We start from the raw sequence: 15630 nt of genomic DNA, 5'->3' as shown, positions 1-15630 counted from the left end.
CATGTTATAATTTACTGCTTTGTGGACTACCAAGTAACTGACTGGCACCACTCCAATCTGTACTGCACTTGGCTGCTTGTCTCATTCATCTTTCTTCTCACTCTTCCTCTGCTGCTCCTCTCCATCAAGCTCTTCATTGGCTGCCAATTAGCGAGAGGATCCATTTAACATGAACAAAAGAGAAAGAATTGGCCCTATAATGACCGCACCACAAGAATTATAGGAAAATACAAAATAGCCTTTATTGAACCATACAATGATTAAAACCATAAAACAATAGCACAATGTGATCTGCCCTTAATGGTCAATTATATCAATTTATACATGAAAGATAAATACATGAATAAATAACGTCCAGCTTGCAACACCAGTAAACAATGGTTGAGTAACAGGGGAGAGGGACAATGAATGACCCAGTGAGTGAGATGGGGTATAACCGGAGCCTGGCAGCAGAGTGGGACCAATGTGACCAATGGATGTGAATGGGGACAATGACAGACGTCCCTGTCGAGGGATGTGGCCCAAGGGTAAGTAACAAATGGTGATCTCGGACAAGCAAGAAGAAAATAGTGAAACAGTGCTATAAAGAATTGAAGCTGACCACTGAGGTAAGGTGGTCAAGCGTGCATCCTGGAGCAGCTGTGGGCATGGGAACTGGTGAAGCAAAACAGTGAACCCAGGGAATTAGAATGCCGAGTGGTGGAAAGTGCACAGGCGAAGGAGCTTACCGGTGGATCTGGACGAGAGGGCGTGCGTGCAGGAGCCGTCGCGATTCGCCGCCAAGAGCGGCTTCTTCCGGGCACTCACTGGGTCATTCATTGTCCCTCTCCCCTGTTACTCACCCATTGTTTACTGGTGTTGCAAGCTGGACGTTATTTATTCATGTATTTATCTTTCATGTATAAATTGATATCATTGACCATTGAGAGCAGATCACATTGTGCTATTGTTTTATGGTTTTAATCATTGCATGGTTCAATAAAGGCTATTTTGTATTTTCCTATAATTCTTGTGGTGCAGTCATTATAGGGCCAATTCTTTCTCTTTTGTTCAGGATACAGTGCTTATTGGCCCTTTCTGCACACAGCTAATTTCATTTATTATTTTTTGCTTACTTATCAGCCTTTTTACTCTGCATAAGTGATGGTGCTTGTCCATTTTTTGGCTTGTCAGGATCCATTTAACACTCTTAACCCTAAGTTACAAAGCTCTTCACAGTCTCTCTCCACTATACATTTCCTCTCTTGTTTCCAGACACTAACCCAACCACAATCTCAGATCTGCACACAACATTCTTTTGTCCTCTGGAATCACCTCCTTGCATTCACATATACAAGACATCTCATGTGCTTCACCCCTCCACTGGAATACCCTTCCACAAGCATATGATCTAACTTCAGCTATTCCCCCTTCGACCTCTCATCAAGTTGCCCTCCTCACTAGATACATTAAAAACACATTGCCTGTATGAATACTGTATATTACCCCACCTCTTGACCCCCCCCCCCCCCCCCCCGTCCCCTGCAAGGCCAGGGCTCTCTCACCCTTTTGTGCCTTGGAAACTGTTATTCATGTTCTATTTTGCAATGTTTTATACATTTTATTCATCATGTTACATTTGTCACTGTAATTACCAATTCTGTATTTTGTACCAGTGTCCATATTTAGTGTATAAATATGGTCTGTATTATGTACCCCATGTTTGTGTAAGGCCTGGCAACCTATTCACCCACAAATCAGCTCCCATGAAGACAGTTCTCCCTTAATTTCTGTAATACTGCTTTCACATGGCCCCAATTTGAAGTCTTTTTGTTGCTATGGGTTTTTAGGTAGCCAGGTATAGATGCCACCAGTATAGGTAGCCAGTTATAGGTGCCCCCTGTATAGGTAGCCAGGTACAGGTATAGGGGCCCCCAGTATAGGAAGCCAGGTATAAGTTCCCCCGATATAGGAAGCCAGGTATAAGTGCACCCAGAATTCAGTCAGACACTTCATATTCTTCTGCATCTTCAAAACATACTAATAAGTCAACTGGTTTCCCTCCAAACAATCCTATAGTGGAAATATTAGTCTATAACTATGGTAGGGATTATACTATGAGCTACTCTGGGGACTATCAGTGACATGACTAAGTACTCTGTAAAGTGCTGCAGAAGATGTCAGTGCTATATAAATACATAATATGGTAGGACATGATGGTCTCTCCATCAGCCAGCCATGCATGACTGGGCTTGGCTTTTACTTCTCCATCCTGGGAGTGCAGCTGGATGACATCATTGACAGAAGTCAGTGAAGAAAAGTTAAAAAAACAAACAAGCGTACAGATCAGCTGAGCGCCCTTACTGGTGTGCTAGGAACTGTCTACCAATCTAAAGAGGCCCATACACCTAACGATTCTGCCGCCGATATACAGCAGATTCGATCACTGTGATCGAATCTGCTGTGAAATCGTTGCGCAAACACTGACAGAACAATCGATTTCCATCCGAAATCAATCGTTCCCGTCGATTCCCGTCAATCTGTCCGTGTGGAAGATTATTCTCGATCGCCGGCGGGTCGATAGCGGCGTTCGAGTGCCCGACGACCGACGCAATACAGCTGCAATACATTACCTGCTCCGCCGGCGCGACTCCCCCGGTCTCCACTGTCTCTCTTCTCTGTTCTGGTCTCTGGGTCAGGCAGGATTCACTTCTTCCTGTCCCGGCAGGAAGTTTAACCTTTTGCCGACCGCATCACGCCGATGGGCGTGGTCGCGGCGGCAGCCCCAGGACCGCCTAACGCCAGCTGGCGTAAAGTCCTGGGGCTCTGTTTAGCAGGAGATCGCGCGCAGGTTGCGCGCGCATCTCCTGCTTGGTGGGCCTTAGCTGAGCTCCGCCTTCGGGCTCCGAGCGGCCATCGCTTGTACAGCGCTGCGATCAGCAGCAGCACTGTACTGGGGACAGCCGTGTCACACGGCTGTCCCCCTGGGGGACAAGAGAGCGATCGGCTCTCATAGGCAGAAGCCTATGACAGCCGATCGCCGTGATTGGCCGGCTGGGGCGAGGGGGGGGGGTTTAGTTAAAAAAATTAAAAAAAATAGTAATAGATATTTAAAAAAAACACAAATATTTATTTTAAAGAAAATAAACACAGGGGGGATGATCAGACCCCACCAACAGAGAGCTCTGTTGGTGGGGAGAAAAGGGGGGAGGGGGATCACTTGTGTGCAGAGTTGTACGGCCCTGCAGCTTGGCCTTAAAGCTGCAGTGGCCAATTAAACAAAAAATAGCCTGGTCACTTGGGGGGTTTAACACCATGGTCCTCAAGAGGTTAAACAGTAGAGGGTGCTCTACTGTTTAAACTACCCACAGACAGGAGGAAGTGAAGCCTGCCGGACCAGGAGACCAGAGTGGAGAAGAGAGACAGCGGATGACCGGGGGAGTCGTGCCGGCGGAGCAGGTAATGTATGCGGGCATGCGGGCGGGGGGCAGCGGCAGCACCACCACCACCACCACAGATTGTGATCAGTTTCATGCTGAAATCGATTCACAATCTGGTTGCAGTAAAGGCAGCCATACGATCCCTCTCTGATCAGATTCGATCAGAGAGAGATCTATCTGTTGGTCGATCTGATGGCAAATCGACCAGTGTATGGCTACCTTTACTGTATAAAACTATGTATGACTCCTTATCAGATGCAGTCTTTAGAACTGCATCTGATAAGATAGTTGTGTCTCTCAGGACAGGGAGGAAAAATGTTTTTTTTCTTGACTGCCTGTGAAAGGAAATACCTTTGAAAGCGCCCCATCCTTACATAGTTACATAGTTATTTTGGTTGAAAAAAGACGTACGTCCATCGAGTTCAACCAGTACAAAGTACAACTCCAGCCCGTCCCCCACATACCCCTGTTGATCCAGAGGCAGGCGAAAGAAACCCCACCAGGCATGGTCCAATTAGCCCCAAAAGGGAAATATTCCTTCCTGACTCCAGATGGCAATCAGATAAAATCCCTGGATCAACATCATTAGGCATAACCTAGTAATTGTAGCCATGGATGTCTTTCAACACAAAGAAAGCATCTAAGCCCCCTTTAAATGCAGGTATAGAGTTTGCCATAACGACTTCCTGTGGCAAAGCATTCCACATCTTAATCACTCTTACTGTAAAGAACCCTTAATTTTTCCTAAATAAATGGCTAAAACGTTTTTCCTCCATGCGCAGATCATGTCCTCTAGTCCTTTGAGAAGGCCTAGGGACAAAAAGCTCATCCGCCAAGCTATTATATTGCCCTCTGATGTATTTATACATGTTAATTAGATCTCCTCTAAGGCGTCTTTTCTCTAGACTAAATAAACCCAGTTTATCTAACCTTTCTTGGTAAGCGAGACCTTCCATCCCACGTATCAATTTTGTAGCTCGTCTCTGCACCTGCTCTAAAACTGCAATATCTTTTTTGTAATGTGGTGCCCAGAACTGAATTCCATATTCCAGATGTGGCCTTACTAGAGAGTTAAACAGGGGCAATATTATGCTAGCATCTCGAGTTTTTATTTCCCTTTTAATGCATCCCAAAATTTTGTTCGCTTTAGCTGCAGCGGCTTGGCATGAAGTACGATTATTTAACTTGTTGTCGATGAGTACTCCTAAGTCCTTCTCCAAGTTTGATGTCCCCAACTGTATCCCATTTATTTTGTATGGTGCTAGACCATTGGTACGACCAAAATGCATGACTTTACATTTGTCAACATTGAATTTCATCTGCCATGTATGTGCCCATATAGCCATCCTATCCAGATCCTGTTGCAATATGACACTATCTTCCTGAGAGTAGATGATTCTGCACAATTTTGTATCATCTGCAAAAATAGCAACATTGCTCACTACTGCATCTACTAGGTCATTAATAAATAAATTGAAGAGCACTGGACCCAGTACAGACCCCTGTGGGACCCCACTGCTAACAGTCTCCCATTTTGAGTACGATCATTGACCACAACTCTTTGTTTTCTGTCCATTAGCCAGTTCCCTATCCATGCACACAAACTCTTCCCCAGTCCTTGCATCAACAACTTTTGCACCAGACTTCTGTGGGGAACAGTGTCGAAGGCCTTTGCAAAGTCCAAGTATATCACATCTACAGCATTCCCAATATTCATATTAGCATTCACTACCTCATAAAAGCTGAGCATGTTAGTCAAACAGGACCTGTCTTTAGTAAACCCATGTTTCTTTTTTTTATTTATTTATTTTTTTTTATTTTTTTTTTTTCGAACTCAGCTCTGTATCTATGCTACCAGACTCAGCAAATAGGCTTCATCGTAAACCTCTTTATGTCTGGTAAATCAGTTTGCATCATAGTTCGACATTCTTTATATACTTTCTTTTATTTTGTCTAAATATAGTAAATGCATATTAAAGTTACAAAATATATACAAACCAAAACACAGATATTCTTATTCAACCCAATCCATTTGTACAAACCGACCCATATCCCCCCCCCCATACATCCTAATACACATACGAACCCATCTGCACCTTCATATACCCATAAATACAAACTCATATACCCACATTCAAACAATACTGATCAAATCATTCCCCCCTGACACCCAAACTTCACATCATTCACCAAACTCCTCGTCAGCCAGTATTACTTATATTCTGTATGGGTACTAATCCCAACAAAAACACCCAGTCTGCACGATCCGGCCCCGGCGTAACCCGGCCCCACCCCTATCCATGACCCACCCAGATCCGACATACCCAACCAGGACCCGATCCCGCCCGACCCACCACCGAAAACCATGGTGAGGCGGGCCGAACCGAGACCCGACCGGACACACCGGACCCGGTCGGACCGTAAAACAGAACCGCGACCGAAACGTACAAAAATGACGCACCGCGGAGATGGGGCCCAAACAACAGCCTCCGTCATACGGATCGTAACCCAAAATGTACCTCCATACTGCCCACCATGAAATCCACCACCCTTTCAATGTTTATTATATCTAACAATCTGCCCCAACCACTAATTCCATCCACCCCTTTTTAAGTTTCCCCAACCAGTTCTCATCAAGCATTTCCATATTATGTATTTCTCCGTCTGCAGCGGACGCCTCCTCCCAAAAATCAAACATACCCGCCAGCCACTCCGATATTTTAATAGGGTCTCTACTTTTCCATTTCTTAGCTATGATATTACCGGCAACTAATGAACCAATTTCTCTCAGTTCTTTTACTAGCATATTACTTTCAAAAATTGCCTCCATTTGATTAATCTGGATACATTTTCCCAAATGTTTACCCCAAAAAACCTCTAGTTCTCCCCTTAGTCCTCTTACCACCGGACAGCTCCACCACATATGTATCTCATCGCCCCCCCCCCCCCCCTGATCACACCGCCAACATTGATTCTTTTGGTTCCCTGAAAACCTCACCATCTTGGCTGGTGTAAAATACCATCTGGCCACGGTTTTGTATTGGGTCCATTGCAGTTTTCTAAAAGGGTATTTCCAGATTATATGGGTCACCTGATTCCACCTATGCTCCTCTAAAGGGACTTTTAGATCTTCCTCCCATCTTTCTCGCCACTTGGAAAATCTACCACAGATGTTATCCTGCATATATTTATAGCATTTAGATAGAAGCTTTTTTGGTTTCTCATTCATGGCGATCCATCGTTCAATTATATTTAACTGCTTACTAATACCCCTTTTTTTTTCTAACTTTTTTATAAAATTGCTTATTTGCAATTTAGCCCAAGGTGTTATCTCCCAATTGGTACCAAATACCCCCGTTATTTTTAAATCCTTGTTGCCTTGGATATCTAAAAGTCTAATGTCAGGGCTGACATTATTGATTCTAAACCAATCCTTATCTAATGCAGGCGGGAAATCCTTATTTTGTCTAAGTGTGACTAATTGGGAAACTCCAAAGTCAAAAGTCCATGTTTTTAACATTTCATATAATGTTCTAAGAGTTGGTTTAATAATAGGATGAGATGTTTTATCCAATAATGCTCTTATATTATCTAGGATCCATGTATTTACCATTTCTAGATTTAGCTCTTCCTGTTCTACCTTTATCCAGATTCTTTCGCGGGCAGTTGGGCAGCACCATTGTACTATTCTTGTAACATGGACACATTTATAATAACCCAATACATCTGGGGCCCCCAATCCCCCCCGCTTTTTCCCTCTCATTAAGTAATCATAAGCTATCCTATGTTTTTTATTTGCCCATATAAAATTTTGAAAAATACTTCTCCATTCTTGAAACCATCTTTTCGGAAGGGCAATTGGCAAACACTGTAGAACGTAAAGTATCTTGGGCAAGACCAGCATCTTAATAATGTCTACCCTGGCTAATGCTCCAAAACACGGGCGATCTGCCGATCTCAGTATAGCTTTACAGTCCGTGATTAGCTTGGGAAAATTAACATTGTACAAATCCCTATAGTCACTGCACAGCTCAATTCCCAGATATTTAATTGATCTTTTACACCAAGCCAGATGGTCAGCCTTCTGTAATATAGCTTTTGTTGTTTCGGAACATCCGATATTCAGAATCATCGTTTTCCCCCTATTGATTCTAAAATTAGAAAACTTACTAAATTCATCAAGTATTTCCAAAGCCCTATGAAGGGACACTGAGGGATTTAGCAATGTCAACAGCAGATCATCTGCATAAGCGAGAAGTTTAAGCTCATAGTCTTTCATAGGTATACCTTTTATAAGCTTCTCCTTTTGAATTAGATTAATCACCGGTTCCAAACCAAGATTAAAAAGGAGAGGAGACAGCGGGCAACCCTGTCTCACTCCATTATTTAATTTAAATTCTTTTGCCACCCGATCATGCTCCAGTCTGGCTGACTATGGAAGTGGGTCAAGAGCCCGCCACTGATAGAATATGGAGATTGGACTCAGCATTACTGGAGGATGAGGAGGTTAAAAATAAACTGTCGGCAGGTATAAAGGAGTTTCTGGCATATAATGTGTCACCAGAAATCTCTCCAATTACGCTATGGGACACCCTTAAATGTGCCATAAGAGGTACGTTGATTGCAATTAAGAGTACTAAGATCAAAAAAAAAAAAACTTAAGACAGATAGTCTGATCACACAACTGGAAGATGCAAATAAAATATTGAAGGGCTGTCCTTCGACTGAAAATATAATAAAGGTTAACAATATTAAAAGAAAGCTTAATCAAGTCTTAGATAAAAGCTGTGAACAAGATTACAAAAAAAAAGCTTATATTTAAAAAAAATATTAATAGATCGAGTAAGGCCATGGCAGAATATTTAAGGAAGGGGAATAGGAAAAATTTCATTGAAAAGATTCGGGATGACAGTGGGAACCTTTATACTAAGAGTGAGGAGATTGGTGCAATCTTCACCGACTATTATGAGAAATTATACAATCTAGAAAAGGACTCGACCGTAGAGCCGAATACTTTTCTTGAAAAGGCGGGATTACCAGTAATTAATGAGGATATGCGGTCGATGCTGGAGGCACCCATTGCTGAATCAGAATTCAAAGAAACAGTTTTAAATTTAAAAAAAGGGAAGAGTCCAGGCCCAGATGGGTATACAGCTGAATTTTACCAAACAGTCTGGGAGGATCTGGCCCCTATATTCTGCAGTTTAGTAAATTTTGAAGACTCAGAAGTCATCTTCTCCAGAGAATCAAATAAAGCTCTTATAACATTGATACCGAAAGAGGGAAAATCTACTGACAAATGCAGCCAATACAGACCAATTTCCCTAATCAACGTAGACGTTAAAATATACTCCAAAATATTGGCAACAAGATTGGAAATTATTATGGAACAGTTATTGGGTAAACAACAAATTGGTTTTAGAAAAAAAAACTAATACAAGAAAATGTCTACGCGGCTGTCGGTTTTATGCACGAGTGTAAAAAGGGGAAAAAAGAGGGTATTTTGGTAACAGTGGATGCAGAGAAAGCCTTTGATCGAATATCAAGAGATTTTCTATTTAGTACTTTAGGAAAATTTGGGATAGAAAATTCCTTTATTTCCAGAATTAGAAAACTTTATCAAAATTAATACTCGTGCATAAGGCTGAATGGCCGGGTGGCAATAGTAAACCCATGTTGATGCTGAGAAATAAGATTATTTTCTATTATGAAGTCATGTATAGTATCTCTTAGTAACCCCTCAAATAGTTTGCATACAACTGATGTTAAGCTTACAGGTCTATAATTTCCGGGATCAGATTTTTTGCCCTTCTTAAATAATGGGAAAACGTGGGCTGTACGCCAATCCACTGGGACTCTGCCAGTTGCAAGAGAGTCACAAAAGATAAGATAAAGGGGCTTAGCTATAACTGAACTTAATTCTCTTAGGACCCGAGGATGCATGCCATCCGGGCCAGGTGCCTTGTCTATTTTTAATTTATTTAGTCTTGCCTTTACTTTTTCCTGCGTTAAGTATTTAATATTACAGTTAGAAGATTGAGACTCTTCTGCCTCTGTAATTTGCAACAGTGCTGTTTCCTTTGTGAAGACAGAAGCAAAGAAAGCATTTAATAACTCTGCCTTACCTTGGTCATCCACCATTGAGTTCCCACCCTCATCCTTTAGGATTCCTATACAGTCAACCTTTCTTTTTTTAGAGTTGATGTACTTGAAAAAAATTTTTGGGTTAGATTTGATATCCCTAGCGATTTGATTTTCAGCTTCGATCTTTGCCAGCCTAATTTCTTTTTTACAATTTTTATTGCACTCCTTATAATTGCTTATGCTTAGTGCAGCCTCGGTCCCCTCCTGTTTTAGGACCTTATAGGCATTCCTTTTCCTCTTCATTTTATCCCTAACCTTTCTATTCATCCATAGAGGCCTTTTTTTATTCCTAGACATTTTGTTTCCATATGGGATATACATACTACAATATTGATTGAGAATAAGTTTAAAAGCTTGCCATTTCCCTTCAGTGTCCTCCCCTTGTAGTACATTACCCCAGTTCACCAAACTTAGTGCCTGCCTAATTTGATTGAACTTTGCTTTTCTAAAATTCATAGTTTTAGTGGTCCCGCTGCCCCGTGGCCTATCAGTGACCAGATCCTGACCTGATGACCTGGCGCTCAGGGGTCGGAGCCTCTCCTGCCTATGTGTCACCCCGGCCCTGCTACCACCCACCACAAAGATAGAGGAGAGGATACCAACTATGTTTGTAGGGGCCTAGGCATTACATGGGAGGACATGACTACTGGGCACCAGGTGAGTGCCGAATTTGTGGCATCGATCCACTTGATTTTCACACAGGAAGAAGATAGAGGCTGCGTACAGGGATCGAGGAAGGTGAGTTGAAACTTCGCTCTGCCCACTTCCCCCACTGGGGGCACCTACCTATCTAACCTACACTGCCAGCACCTACCTATCTAACCTATACTGCAGGCACCTACCTATCTAGCCTATACGGCAGGCACCTACCTATCTAACCTATACTGGGGGCAACTATACTAGCTAACCTATACTGGGGGAACCTACCTATCTAACCTATACTGGGGGCAACTATGCTAGCAACCTATAATGGAGGCACCTACCTATCTAAGCTATCTATACGGGCTACCTATACTGGGGGGGGGGGACCTATAGCTGGCTACCTATACTGGGGGGCAGCTAGACCTGGCTAATCTATACTGCGGGCACCTATACCTGTCTCCACCTGGGGGGAGGGGCACATTTTTGCGCCCTCACCCTGGGTGCAATTTAGCCTAGAAACTGCTAATATTTGGCTCCACCAACATCATGTTTCGGCCATGCCCATTTGTTGCTGCGGCCCGCTTCGCACCGCTTTGTTTTGTGGTGTGGCTACCCATTGCTTTGCGCGTCACTTCTTTCAGGGATGTGGGCCTCAAGTTAGGGAGTGCTTGGGGCCACCAACACCTTAGCTGCACCCCTGCGAAAAACCCTTACAAGGCATGGTCCAATTATCCCCAAAGGAAAGAAAATTCCTTCTTGATTCCAGATGGCAATCAAATAAAATCCCTGAATCAACACCACCGGGCATTACCTAGTAATTATTGCCATGGATGTCGTTCAACGCAAGAAAAGCATCTAAGCCTCCTTTAAACGCAGATAAATTGCCATAGCTACATCCTGTGGCGATGCATTCCACATTTTAATCACTCTTACTGTAAAAAAAACCCTTGCTAAATAAAGGGCTAAAATGTTTTTTCTCAATGCGCAGATCATGTCCCCTAGTCCTTTGTAAAATCCCAGGGAGAAAAGAAAAAGCTCATCCGCCAAGATTTTATATTGCCCTCTGATGTATTTATACATGTTAATTAGATCTCCTCTAAGGCATCTTTTCTCCAGAATAAATAAACCCAGTTTAACTAACCTTTCTTGGTAAGTAAGACTTTCCATCCCTCGCAGAGCTGGATTTACCATAAGGCACTGTAGGCACGTGCCTACAGGCACCTGAAGATGAAAAGGTGGCTCACTCCCTTCTCCAAGTGCCTCCCTTGCTCCTTCCCTATGCTGAGTCTTAAGCGGAGTGTAAATGAGAGGTTACTCACCCGGGTCTCGGCATTCCAGTGACTAGATCTCCTTTCAGTTAGGGGTACCTCTAGCTACCTAATACTTGGGGGCACCTCTAGCTACTTAATAAGGAGGATAGCTCTGTCTACCTAATGCTGAGGGGCACCTGTAGCTACAGTGGCTTGCAAAAGTATTCGGCCCCCTTGAAGTTTTCCACATTTTGTCACATTACTGCCACAAACATGAATCAATTTTATTGGAATTCCATGTGAAAGACCAATACTACGTGGTGTACACGTCAGAAGTGGAACGAAAATCATACATCATTCCAAACATTTTTTACAAATAAATAACTGCAAAGTGGGGTGTGCGTAATTATTCAGCCCCCTGAGTCAATACTTTGTAGAACCACCTTTTGCTTCAATTACAGCTGCCAGTCTTTTAGGGTATGTCTCTACCAGCTTTGCACATGTACAGGCTGAAATCCTTGCCCATTATTCTTTGCAAAACAGCTCCAGCTCAGTCAGATTAGATGGACAGCGTTTGTGAACAGCAGTTTTCAGATCTTGCCACAGATTCTCGATTGGATTTAGATATGGACTTTGACCGGGCCATTCTAACACATGGATATGTTTTGTTTTAAACCATTCCATTGTTACCCTGACTTTATGTTTAGGCTCGTTGTCCTGCTGGAAGGTGAACCTCAAGTCTTTTGCAGACTCCAAGAGGTTTTCTTCCAAGATTGCCCTGTATTTGGCTCCATCCATCTTCCCATCAACTCTGACCAGCTTCCCTGTCCCTGCTGAAGAGAAGCACCCCCAGAGCATGATACTGCCACCACCATATTTGACAGTGGGGATGGTGTGTTCAGAGTGATGTGCAGTGTTAGTTTTCCACCACACATAGCATTTTGCATTTTGGCCAAAAAGTTCCGTTTTGGTCTCATCTGACCAGAGCACCTTCTTCCACATGTTTGCTGTGTCCCCCACATGGCTTGTGACAAACTGCAAACGGGACTTCTTATGCTTTTCTGTTAACAATGGCTTTCTTCTTGCCACTCTTCCATAAAGGCCAACTTTGTGCAGTGCACGACTAATAGTTGTCCTATGGACAGATTCCCCCACCTGAGCTGTAGATCTCTGCTGCTCGTCCAGAGTCACCATGGGCCTCTTGACTGCATTTCTGATCAGTACTCTTCTTGTTCGGCCTGTGAGTTTAGGTGGACGGCCGTGTCTTGGTAGGTTTACAGTTGTGCCATACGCCTTCCATTTCTGAATGATCGCTTGAACAATGCTCTGTGGAATGTTCAAAGCTTTGGAAATCTTTTTATAGCCTAAGCCTGCTTTAAATTTCTGAATAACTTTATCCCTGACCTGTCTGGTGTGTTCTTTGGACTTCATGGTGTTGTTGCTCCCTATAGTCTCTTAGACAACCTCTGAGGCCGTCACAGAGCAGCTGTATTTGTACTGACATTAGATTACACACAGGCGCACTCTATTTAGTCATTAGCACTCATCAGGCAATGTCTATGGGCAACTGACTGCACTCAGACCATAGGGGGCTGACTAATTACGCACACCCCACTTTGCAGTTATTTCTTTGTAAAAAATGTTTGGAATCATGTATGATTTTCGTTCCACTTCTCACGTGTACAGCACTTTGTATTGGTCTTTCACGTGGAATTCCAATAAAATGGATTCAGGTTTGTGGCAGTAATGTGACAAAATGTGCAAAACTTCAAGGGGGCCGAATACTTTTGCAAGCCACTGTAACTATGACGAGCAAGGGATGCAAGGGAGAAGTGACAGCTGGTCCCGCCAGCACACTTGCGGTACGGTTTTGCCGGTGTCTGTAGGTTCATAGAGGGCAGAGTCTAGGGTGACAGGACATCTGTGCCTATAGGCTCCCGTCGTATCAATTTTGTTGCTCGTCTCTGCACCTGCTCTAAAACTGCAATATCTTTCCTGTAATGTGGTGCCCAGAACTGAATTCCATATTCCAGATGTGGCCTTACTAGAGAGTTGAACAAGGGAAATATTATGCTAGCATCTCGAGTTTTTATTTCACCTTTAAAGAGAATCTGTATTGTTAAAATCGCACAAAAGTAAACATACCAGTGCGTTAGGGGACATCTCCTATTCCCCTCTGTCACAATTTCGCCACTCCCCGCCGCATTAAAAGTGGTTAAAAACAGTTTTAAAAAGTTTGTTTATAAACAAACAAAATGGCCACCAAAACAGGAAGTAGGTTGATGTACAGTATGTCCACACATAGAAAATACATCCATACACAAGCAGGCTGTATACAGCATTCCTTTTGAATCTCAAGAGATCATTTGTGTGTTTCTTTCCCCCCTGAGGGGGGAGTGCATAGCAGAACCACAACACTGAAGAACTTGGCAGCCTTCCAGACACAGGCTGACAAGTCTGACAAGGGAAAGATACATTGAATTATTACAGAGACTGTGATAGTACAAAGTGCTGCAGTAAGCCAGAACACATTAGAATAGCTTTTGGAACTTGTAGGATAATAAAAAACAGGATGCAATTTTTGTTACGGAGTCTCTTTAATGCATCCCAAAATTGTATTTGCTTTAGCTGCAGAGGCTTGGCATTGAGTATGATTATTTAACTTGTTGTTAATGAGTACTCCTAAGTAGCAACATTAATTTCTACTGCATCTACTAGATTATTAATAAATAAATTGAAGAGTACAGGACCCAGTACTGACCCCTGTGGGACCTCACTGCTAAAAGTCACCCATTTCAAATATGATCCATTGACCCCAACTCTTGTTTTCTATCCATTAGCCTGTTCCCTATCCATGTACACATACTCTTCCCCAGTCCTTGCATCCTCAACTTTTGCACCAGACTTTTGTGGGGAAAAGTGTCGAAGGCCTTTGCAAAGTCCAAGTATATTACATCTACAGGCAGCATTCCCAATATCCACATTAGTGTTCACTACCTCATAAAAGCTGAGCATGTTAGTCAAACAGGACCTGTCTTTAGTAAACCCATGCTGATGCTAAGCAATAAAATTATTTTCTACTATGAAGTCGTGTATAGTATCTCTTAGTACCCCTTCAAATAGTTTGCACACAGTTGACGTTAAGCTTACAGGTCTATAATTTCCCGGATCTGATTTTTTGCACTTCTTAAATAATGGGAAACCGTGTGCTGTACACCAATCTACTGGAACTCTGCCAGTTGAAAGAGAGTCACAAAAGATAAGATAAAGGGGTTTATTGATAACTGAACTTTATTCCTTTAGGACCCAAGGATGTATGCCATCCGGGCCAGGTGCCTTGTCTATTTTTAATTTATCTACTCTTGCCTTCACTTCTTCCTGCGTTAAGTATTTAATATTACAATTGGAAGATTGAGACTCATCTACATCTGTAATTTTTCAATTTGCATACAGACACACATTGGGCTTGTGTCACTAAACCGTTGATAACTCAAATATCACACTTTATCAAAGATATCACACCAGTGTTGCCAACTCATCCCTTTAATTACAGACACATATGAATTATACAGGTTTCGTGGGTAGGTAGATGCAGGTAAGGCACTGATTATGTGTAAGTAGTCCCAGAACCTGTATAACTTAGATGTGTCAGTAATTAAAGGGATGAGTTGGCAACACTGTATCACACCTTATGAAAAGATATCATACCTTATGAAAATATATCACACCTTATGAAAAGATATCACACCTTATCAAAGTTAACTCGCCTTATCAGAGTACCACAGTGAGCGATATGAACCCGCAGGGGCTCAAGGCAGGATGAGTGCCATTGCCAATTAGCAGGCATAAGTTCAGGCATAAGTTTGTAGCGCTCGATGTGCTATTCTGATAAGGCGTGTTAATTTTGATAAGGTGTGCAGACTTCTCCAGCATCACTACGGTACAGAGCACTTGGGAAAGAGTTGAAAGGCTGGGGGTAGAACAGCCCTGTACACAAGAGCCTGCTAAACACTGAAAAGGGACTGTCTACAAATCTTTGTCTACAAAACTCTGTATGATTCCTTATCAGTGGATACAGTCATTAGAACAATTGTGCAGAGAGAAGAAAGTATTTTCAGCTTTGTCTAGCTGTCAGTCTATCAGGACAGGGAAAATAAACGTATCCCCTCACAGGG

The sequence above is a fragment of the Hyperolius riggenbachi genome, chromosome 5 (assembly GCF_040937935.1).
Source record: "Hyperolius riggenbachi isolate aHypRig1 chromosome 5, aHypRig1.pri, whole genome shotgun sequence".
NCBI classification, from domain to species: Eukaryota; Metazoa; Chordata; class Amphibia; order Anura; family Hyperoliidae; genus Hyperolius; species Hyperolius riggenbachi.
The sequence above is the reverse complement of the archived record's forward strand: the minus strand, read 5'-3'. Positions refer to the sequence as shown.